Source organism: Ammospiza nelsoni, chromosome 12 (assembly GCF_027579445.1).
Source record: "Ammospiza nelsoni isolate bAmmNel1 chromosome 12, bAmmNel1.pri, whole genome shotgun sequence".
NCBI classification, from domain to species: Eukaryota; Metazoa; Chordata; class Aves; order Passeriformes; family Passerellidae; genus Ammospiza; species Ammospiza nelsoni.
Window position 1 is genome coordinate 20,092,550 of NC_080644.1, and position 9,306 is coordinate 20,101,855.

Genomic DNA, 9,306 nt, shown 5'->3' on the forward strand with positions numbered 1-9,306 from the left:
GCTGCCCAGAGCCAGAGGAAGATGAAGGTGGCTGTGATCAGCGTGGCCCTGCTCTTCTCCATCCTGCTGTGCCCCCCGGCACAGGCCAAGGTGAGGCACCAGCCAAACACTGTCCCCACATCCTGCCCTTTCTGGCCTCCCATCCCACCCTTTTGGTCCCTCCTCTGTGTCCCATTCAGGGTCCCCAGCTGCCCTCCCACTGACCATTCCTGAGACCTTTCCTTTCATGCCCCCCCTCAATCCTTTGTCTTTCTTCCTGGCCACTGCAGAGGGGTCCCCCTGTACAATTCCCTGACTCACCCCCCCCTCCCACACCATCTCCCAGTCCTGTTGGTTTTGTCCCACCTGTCCTCATTCTTCTGTCCTCACCAAGCCCCTCCCTTGCACTCTCATGTCCCTACACCTCAATTCCTTTCTCCTCCCCTGTACCTCACACCCTGCTCCTTCCACACCCCCAGCCCTGTCCCCTGGACTCTCAATTGACCCCAGATCAGTGCTTTTGGGTCTCCCCCCACCTCAAACAGATCTTCTTGGAGGCCCTGAATTCCCATCCCTCTGCCTGTGCTCTGCTCCCTGCACCTGTGTCCCCCCCAGCCCCACATGGTCCAGTCCAGACCCAGCCTTTGTTCTCCTTTCCAGGCACTCCTGGAAGGAACCCAAGATGATCTGCGGGAGGTGAGTGGGCTGCTGGCATTGGAGGGCATCCCCTCAGGGAACTGGGGGGCAGTGGTGTCCCCCCATCCCTTGCTGGCACTGGGGACATCCCAGTGACCAGCGAGGTCTCCTGGTCTCTCTGCAGTTGGATTTAGACAATGTCGCGGTCCTGGAGACGCCTCTGGTGGGTACCACGAGTTCTGCCGGTGCCAGACCCTCCCATTGCATGGCCACCACAGCCCAGGCCATCCCAGTCTGTCCCAGCACAGCCCAGTGCACCCTTCCTGACAGCCCAGACAATGCCCTGCCCTAGGGCTCCTCCCCAGTGAAGCCTTTGCCCAGGGCCATGCTGCATTCCATCCCTGTCACCCCAGGACCCCCTGGATGAGCCAGGACGCAGCCCCTGCCCCAGTTGTGCCTCTTGGCCCGGAGCCCAGTGCTTCCGGGCAGCAGCACAGCAGCTCCTGCACCCCATTGCTGCCACAGCCCCTTCCCCAAAGCCCCCCTGCTCTCCCCTGCCTCCCAGTGCAGCCCGGTGCCCCCAGTGGGTCTCTAACGCTGCCTTTGTCCCCAGCCCCCTGTGGCTGAAGAGCTGCGGGCTCTCTTGCGGCAGAAGCACCTGGCTGCCTCTCTGGATGCCTAGGTGAGCCGTGCCTGCAGGGACAGGGCTGGGGACAAAGCCCAGAGGGGCTCCAGAGGTCACCTTCTGGGGTTGGTCTTTTAGGGTTGGAAGGACCAGTGTCCTTTTTCCTCTCCAGTGGCATGAGGAGATGATCATCCCTGGAGGAACCCCCTGAACTCTTTGAGCCCTGGGCCATTTCCCCTGAAGAATCAATCATCAAGAATCAATAAACCCTTTGAGCAAAGCTTTGCTCAGTGTCCGTGTGTGTGTCTGTGGATCTGGATTTCCTCCTTTCCAGTGGTCCAGGGAAGTCAGGCCAGGTCTGGGCTCTGCTGCCTTTACACAGTCTGTGCCTTCCCCTCGACAAATGGTGTGTTGGGAGTTGTGCAGAATCCAGGGGGAGTGAGTTGACTGGGGGGGTGGGTGTCCAGGTGGTGAGAAAGGCTGTGGTTCACTGTGAGTGTGGTAGGAATGGCCTGGGTTTAAAAGAAAAACAAATTTAAAAAAAGCTTTCTTTTAAAACTTTTTCTCTCTGTGAGAAATGACCGTTCACTTCTCAAAATTTTGAAAGGTTTATTAAAACCTTAACCAAACTTACAACAAAAGGACTAAATAAGGAAAAAGTTACAGTGCTGGGAGCCTCCCCCACTTCATGGCTGGTAACCACGTGTCTGGCTCATCCACACAATGGCTGCTCTCCCTTTTATAGCCTTGCTGTTGCAACAGGCAGCCCTAGCTCCTCCCAAAGGCTGTCTGTTGACTCTTCCTCGCTGTCCATTGGTGTAGACTGCTTTCTTGGAACTGGACTGGAGGGCAGGTGTTGCTAAGCCGTGCCTCTTAGGAACAATCTGCCCCTCCCCAAATGCCCGGACTACCAAGATCAGCCCGGGATAACAATGCTGGGTGGGGGGGACACATTGCAGTAACATAACTATACATCTGTACAACTTCTCTTAACATACTTATCATGTTCACCCTTTAATTGGGAAAGCCAACTATCTCATTACTCATCTCTAACACTGTGGCATTCACATTCTCTGAAAAAATCCCTCCGCCCAGGATTTTTCTCCTGGGAAGCTGAGACACCTCAGAGAAAAAGGAAAACCAATCTTATCTCATTTGCTTTTCCTGTGTTGTGCTCATGTGCAGAATGTGTTTGGAGATTGTTTACCCACAGGTGATTGTTTGATTGGATTCTGGTGTGAGTTACTTTGACTCATTGGCCAATTATGGCCAAGCTGTGTCGAGACTCTGGAAAGAGTCACGAGTTTTCATTATTATCTTTTGAACATTCACTAAGAATCCTTTCTCTGTTCTTCAGTATAGTATAGTATAGTATACTTTATTATAAGATAGTATTATAAAGTAATAAATTAGCCTTCTGAGAACATGGAGTTAAATGCATCATTCCTGACTTCGTTGGGCAACCCTGCAAATACAATATAACAACCCCAAAATTCTTTATTTACTCAAAAGAATTTAAATGTAAAAAAAAAAATCTTCCTATGTCAAAAGTATGTTGAAATTATTTATTGGTCTTGGAATTTGGTTCCCTGGCGGGATGGGGCTGCTGGGTCTACCTGTCTGCGGGGCACTGTGGGGCTCTGGGGTTTCCTAGGCGAGGGGCCCTACATGGTCGCCTGTAATGCCTGGCCACAGTGGGGTAGAGCCACCATGGTGTCCTGGGAAAGGGCGAGTGGTTCTACCTGGCTCTGGGGTCGTTCTTGGCTGCTGAGTCCATCGGCTCCAGCAGGACTTGGGTGAATTTTGGGGTGGGCCAGGTGGACCAGTTGTCCCCGGCCATCCTGAGAGCTCACCAGGGCTCAGTCATGTTCACTGACTCCAGTTCCAATACTGAAGGAACCACTGGTGCCGGCATCGCCCCAAGGAAGCCTCACAGCAGAACTGGCACAGGGCATTCCCCTGGCAGGGGGGCAGGGAAAATGTCTTGGCCATGAGCAGCAGAATGGCAAGAAAGCCGCTGGTGCAGGAGCTGCCCACCCCAGCAGGTTGAAGGCAGGTTTGGGTTGCATTCCTGCTGTCCTGGCAGTGAAATTCTGAGCAGAGGGCACAGAGGTGTCTTCTCCTCAGGGCTCACAGGTGACACCGAGATGCCGTGGGGGACCTGAGGCCTGCCTGAGCGCAGACTCAGCCCACCAGGAGCCCCTGGCTGACACCGCGATGGAGTACACAGCTGGCTCAGGGGTGCTGCATGCCATGAGTGGGGAGCAGCTTCCCCTGATACAGGGAGAGCTGAACCTTAACTCCACCTGCTCCACAGCTGGAATGGTGTCAGCGTCAGGGAGCAGACCAAAGAGGAGAGGGAGGCCTTTGGTGTGAGATTCTGAGGAAGATTTATTCGTCAAAGAGAACAGGCACCAAAGAGCCCCAAGCACCAGTGTGCTCAGGATTTTATACAGCACTAGAACTGTGGGTGGGCACGATCGCTGAGCCAATTGGGAATCAGGGAGGGAGGAGTAAAAGGCGGGGAATACATCTCAGGGACCAATGGGATAAGGGGGTGGAGAGGGCAGGTCACATGGGCCAATGGGGCATCATCCATGAGGGGAATTCCCGAGGGGCAGAACCTGCAGGGGAGGGGTTTACAAGAGACTGACAGGGAAGGGTCCAGAACAGGGGCAGAGTTTACAGGGATGGATAGGGAAGGCACTGGAATACAAGGTGGGGATTATAATCATTGAAGGATAAAAGGGGAGGGATATAACCTGGGAATAATCCAGCTTGGGGAACGACAACATACAGGGGGTGAACTGGAACAGACCATCCAAAAAACTATGAAATAAAAGGGCACTGAAAGGGATGCAGGACACGTTTTATGGTGCAAAAAGAAAGGATCAATCCTGTGCTATTTTTATACAGTCTTTTTATAGGCCTTTTTGTAGGGTTTTTTAAGAACATCCCCTGTCTATCCCCAGTTGGTCAGCAACAAGTTGTTACCCTGTATTGATTGGTCACTCAAACCCCTGGTGTGTATGTGCAGGAAAAGTTGTTTGTGAGAGATAGTTTTCATTTTTCTATCTAAGAGGGAAAATACAGTTTACACAGGTGGCTGGTGTTTATCAGTCTTACAGCTCTTTTTCAGGGAAAGTAGGTTGTTTTCCACAGTCCTAGAGCTCTTTCTCAGGAAAAACAAGTTGTTTTTCACTGCTCCACAACTCTGTTCTCACAAAGAGTTGTCAGCTTTCTCATGGCTTCTGCCTCTTGCTGGGATTTATTAAAAGGCCTTCAAAGGATTCACCTTGAGCAGGACAAGAGCCCAGTCGAGGTTACACTCAAAATGGATGACTGGTCAGGAGTTTTCACACTTTTACAAGGTTTGGTCCATTTAAATATTGGCGTTAGTTGTCCAGTTACAGCCTCAGGTTATGCAGTCCCATCCTCCCAGTTTGCTTTCCTCAATTCGCTGTTGTTTGCACTTTTTGTGCCTGAAGCTGCAACAGTGTCCAGTTCTGGGGCTGGAAAAGGATTGTTTTGTCAGACTACACTGTGAAGAGAACTTGCTAACACTGTGTATGAAGTACAGAGTTACAGACTAATGCAGTAGAGAATCTGGAAATATGACAGCTAAAACTGAAGGCATCAGCCTGTTCCATGTTCCCTTGGTTCCATGGGGATCCACAGCATCACAATGGCCACTTGTTCCCACGAGGTTCCCTGATGTCACCGTGGTGTCCTTGTACCCACCTGGTCAAAACTGACCCATGGTTCCATGACGTTCCCCAGTGTCACCAATAGTCACTATGAGAGGATGGATGAGATCAATGTCCTGAGACACTGTGGGATGAGCTGTCAATCAGTCACACAGTGAGGACAGTGCTAACCCAGCCCTGATTGCCTGAGCGATCAGAAATCCCACTTGGGGGGAGGCCCACAAAGGCCCGGAGGCTTAAAAACACAGAGCACAAGGTCAGCCCCTGGTATGGACTCTGCCCTCTCCTGGGGTTTGTGTCTCACCCACACTGGAATCCTAGGAGCTGTTAGTCAGATGTGTGTCTTTCTATAGAGCTTCTGTCTTTCTGTCTCTCTTTCTTCTCCTTCTAATGCTCTTTATATGGAACATTTTTGGGTACCTCAACAGCTTACGTGTTCAATGATTTCTACGTCAAATGAACTAAGTTAATGAAGTTACTGCTAGGATAAGTGTTTTCTTTGTAATTGGATGTTGCATGAAATCCTCTTCCAAAGTTTCTTGGTTTTTTTGTACTTTGCCTGTAAAAATTTGTGTAATTCCTGACCTCTTGCAGATATCTGGCTGGTGTTTTTCCTGTGCACCAAACTCAAGTAAAGATGGCAGGTGAATTGGTGAGTTAGCACGCAAACCCCGAACGGAGCTCCGGGTGCGTGGAGGATCGGGGCAGTGTGAGTCGCGCACAATCCCTGCAGTGGGGGGACGTGGGTCGCTAGCGGGGTTTAGGGTGCCCCGAGTACAGCAGCAGCACTGAGTAGAGCCAAGAGGGCCCCAGTGCCCCGGCTGGGATGGCAGTGCTGGGGGTTCAGTGTGCCGCAGGTCAGGTAGAAACCGTAAACACACTGGAGGCCCCTTGGGGTCACAGGGCAGGGCAAGGCTGGGCTTACAGGGCAGGGCAAGGCTGGACCTGCCCCTTCCTCCTCAACATATGAAATGTTTCTAGCCAACAGTCTCCTCCAGTCTGTCACAACAGGGAATGTTGGAGGTGAAATCCCAATTCTGGCCATGAGCACCTGGCTGAGAAGGACAGTTGTTTTCCATAGGAAGGAAAGCACAGAGCCCCAAGATTTGGAAGGCAGGTGAGAGCCTCAGTAGGCCAAGGCCAGCTAGACTTGTCAATAATAGCAGATTTTGGATTTAGGGAATTTTGGGGGTGGAAACCCAATCTCGGCCATGGGCACCTGGAGAAGCAGGACAGTTCTCTCCCATGGGAAGGAGAGCATGGAGCCTCCCCCAGTGTTTTGGGGATAGATGAGAGGTGACCCTTGTGAAACTACTGCCAGCCAGACTTATCCTGGCAATATTCCTATGGGAACAATCTCTGGATATAAGGAACTTTGGAGGTGAAATCCCAATTCTGGCCATGGGTGCCTGGAGCAGAAGGACAGTTCTTTTCCATTGGGAAGGAAAGCACAGAGCCCCAGCGTTTTAGCAGCAGATGAGAAGTGACCCTCAACATGCAAAGGTCACTTAGATCAGTCAGGCAGTCCATGGGAAGCCAAACCAGCCAGACCTGTTCTGTTTTCTGTTGGTTTTATGGGGCTCCATAGTGTCACAATGGTGCCTTGGATCCATGGGGCCCCGCAGTGTCACAATGGTCCCAAGGATTCCATGAGCCCTTGCAGTGTCACAATGGTCCCAAGGATTCCAAGAGCCCTTGCAGTGTCACAATGGTCTCCATGGTTCCCCAGGCCCCAAAATGTCTCGTGACTCCTCTGTTCCATGAACCCTGCAATGTCTCAATGGACCTTTGGACCCTGGGGCTTTGCTGTGTCACAATGCTCTCCTTTGGCTCCACAGTGTCACAAGGGACCATTGATGACAGCAGGTCACTCTGTGTCGCCCTGGAGCTTTGGTTCCATGCAGCCCTGCAGTGTCACAATGGTCTCCTTTGGTTGCCCACTGTCACAATGGACCACTGATAACATGAGGCCCTGCAGTGTCACAATGGACCTTTGGTTCCATGCAGCCCTGCAGTGTCACAAAGGCCTCTTCATTTCACGAGGCCCCACAATATCACAATGGTCCTCCCAGGGTCACAAAGGTCTCACTGGTTCCATGAGGCTTCACAGTGTCACAATGCTTTGCTTATTCCATGGGGCCTCATAGTGTCACAATGGTCTCCATGAGTCCCCTGAGTGTCACAATGGTCTCTATGATTCCATGGGCCCCTCAGTGTCACAATAGCCCTTTGGTTCCAAGAGGCTGTAAAGTGTCTTAATTGTCTTTTCATGGTTCCACGAGGCCTTGCAATGTCACAATGAACCTTTGGTTCCATGGAGTCCCACAGTGTCACAATGGCCACCTGGTTCCATGACACCACAAAGTATCATAATGGTCTCCATGGTTCCATGAGGTCCCGTGGTGTCACAATGGACCCTTGGTTCGATGGGGCCTCTCAGTGTCACAATGATCCCTACATTCCATGGAGTCACAGCGTCAGTACAGTCCCCATGGTTCCATGAGGCCCAGCAATGTCACAGTGGTCTCCATCACTCCATGAGGCCTCACATTGCCAAAATGGTCCCTTGGTCTCACAGGGCCCCACAGAGTCACAATGGTCCCTTGGTCTCACAGGGCCCCACAGTGTCACAATGGTCCCTTGGTTCCATGGGCCCTGTGCTGCTGCATTCCCCCCTCCCCTTCTCAGGCAGCCCTGCCAGCTGAGAAATGCTCCTTGGGCCTGGGCCTTGGCCAACAGCCCCTGGGCTCAGCTCCTCTGCAGCTCATCACAAACACTGTCTGCTCCAGGCACTGCAGCTGCCCAACCAGCTCCTGGTTCCTGTAGGAGCAGCCCTGGGAACTGTTTTTGTTCCCTCAGTGGCACAAGATCCCTGTTCTCACCCTGCCAAAGAAAGCTGTTGGTGCCAAGTGTGGCCAGGATGAGCCATTGCTGGGCCTGAAGCCCCTCTCTTGGGGCCCTGCAAACAGCGCTCCAAAAGGAGCCCTTGGAGCTCTCCTGGGCCAGCGACTCCCTCTGAGTGGGGCCTCTCCCAGCCGGGAACTCTCCCGTTTGCTGCACCCAGGGATCCTGAACAACCACAGAGCCTAGGCCGATCCCCCCACTCCTCCAGGCTCAGCCCTTCACTCACTGGGGAGATGCCAAAGGATCCACAGTGAGCATTTCCTGCCCTCAGGGGAATTTCTCCCATGTGCCTTGCACTGACTCTTTGTGTCTGTGTGCACACAGGAGTGCCTGTGCTGGGGAAACGTTGTTAGCAGAAATGCTGCTCTCTGAGGGGTTGGAGTGCCTTGGATAGCTGAGTCAGTCAGGCCTGTAGGGAAGGTTAAATCACAAGGCCTAAGTTAAATTAAATGCTGCTGAGAGTTTTTCTTTTGCTAAGCGGTTACCTTTAATATAATTTTTATGTTAAGTTCAATATTGTTAAGTGTTATTCCTCTGTTAAATTGCGAAGTCATAGGTTTAAGTTATGTTACATGCTGTTACGCTGTGCTCTTTTGCTAAATTGTGAGGTTGAAAGTATCAGTTAAGGTTAATGTATAAGTAAAGTCCTGTTAAGTTTGAGCTCTGTTAAGCTTTCAGGCCGTGTTCCTTTTATCCTTGCCCTTGCTGTCCTTGTGTCACACATACACACACAGGGACAGTTCTAGGTTAATTTCTGGTTTTATTGCCTGGATTCTGTTTGGCTTTGTTGTTGCTTTGTTTCCCTGGTGTGCCTGAAGAGTCCAGTCAGGAGCAGAGTGACTCTTGCCAAGGAACTTTGTGCTGCTGTCCCTTAATATTAAATCTGGTTTTTGCTGCTCCCTTGCTGGGGATTTTTTCAGCGCTCTCAAGGCCTCGTTGGTAGCAGGGTGAAGGAGCCCTGGCCCAGGCTCTGGCCCTGGGGGACACGGGGACGCTGCCGGGGGGTCCCTGTCCCCCTGTGCCACCCCCAGGGCCCCGTACCCCCGTCCCCGTGTCAGGCTCTGGGGTCGATCTCGTGGAACATCCTCTGGGGGAGGCTGCGGGGCTAGGGGTGGGGGGGACCCAGGGGACAGGGGACCCCGCTGTGCACGAGAAGGGTTGGACTGCTCTGGGGGGAGCTGTGAGGGGGGCCGGGGCAGAGTGACCTCCCCAGTGACCTCACACAGCCCCTGTGATGTCACACAGGCCCCGTGATATCACACAGCCCCCGTGATGTCACACTGCCCCTGTGATGTCACAGAGTCCCTGTTATGTCACACAGCCTTCTCTGTGATATAACACTGCCCCTTTGATGTCACAGAGCCAAACTCAATGTCACCTTGTGATGTCATGCAGCAGTGCTGTGACATCACAGAACACTGATGTCACAAAGTCACCCTCTGATGTCACAATCTG

General features: G+C 52.4%; 1 long non-coding RNA gene across 1 annotated transcript; it reads left to right on the forward strand.

Annotated features, from left to right (window-relative positions):
- LOC132078760 (uncharacterized) lies at positions 1 to 1,520 on the forward strand. The gene is made up of 5 exons (XR_009419294.1): positions 1 to 90; positions 640 to 675; positions 800 to 838; positions 1,229 to 1,297; positions 1,379 to 1,520. It is a non-coding gene; the product is annotated as an uncharacterized LOC132078760 (long non-coding RNA).
- Positions 1,521 to 9,306: the final 7,786 nt, after the last annotated feature.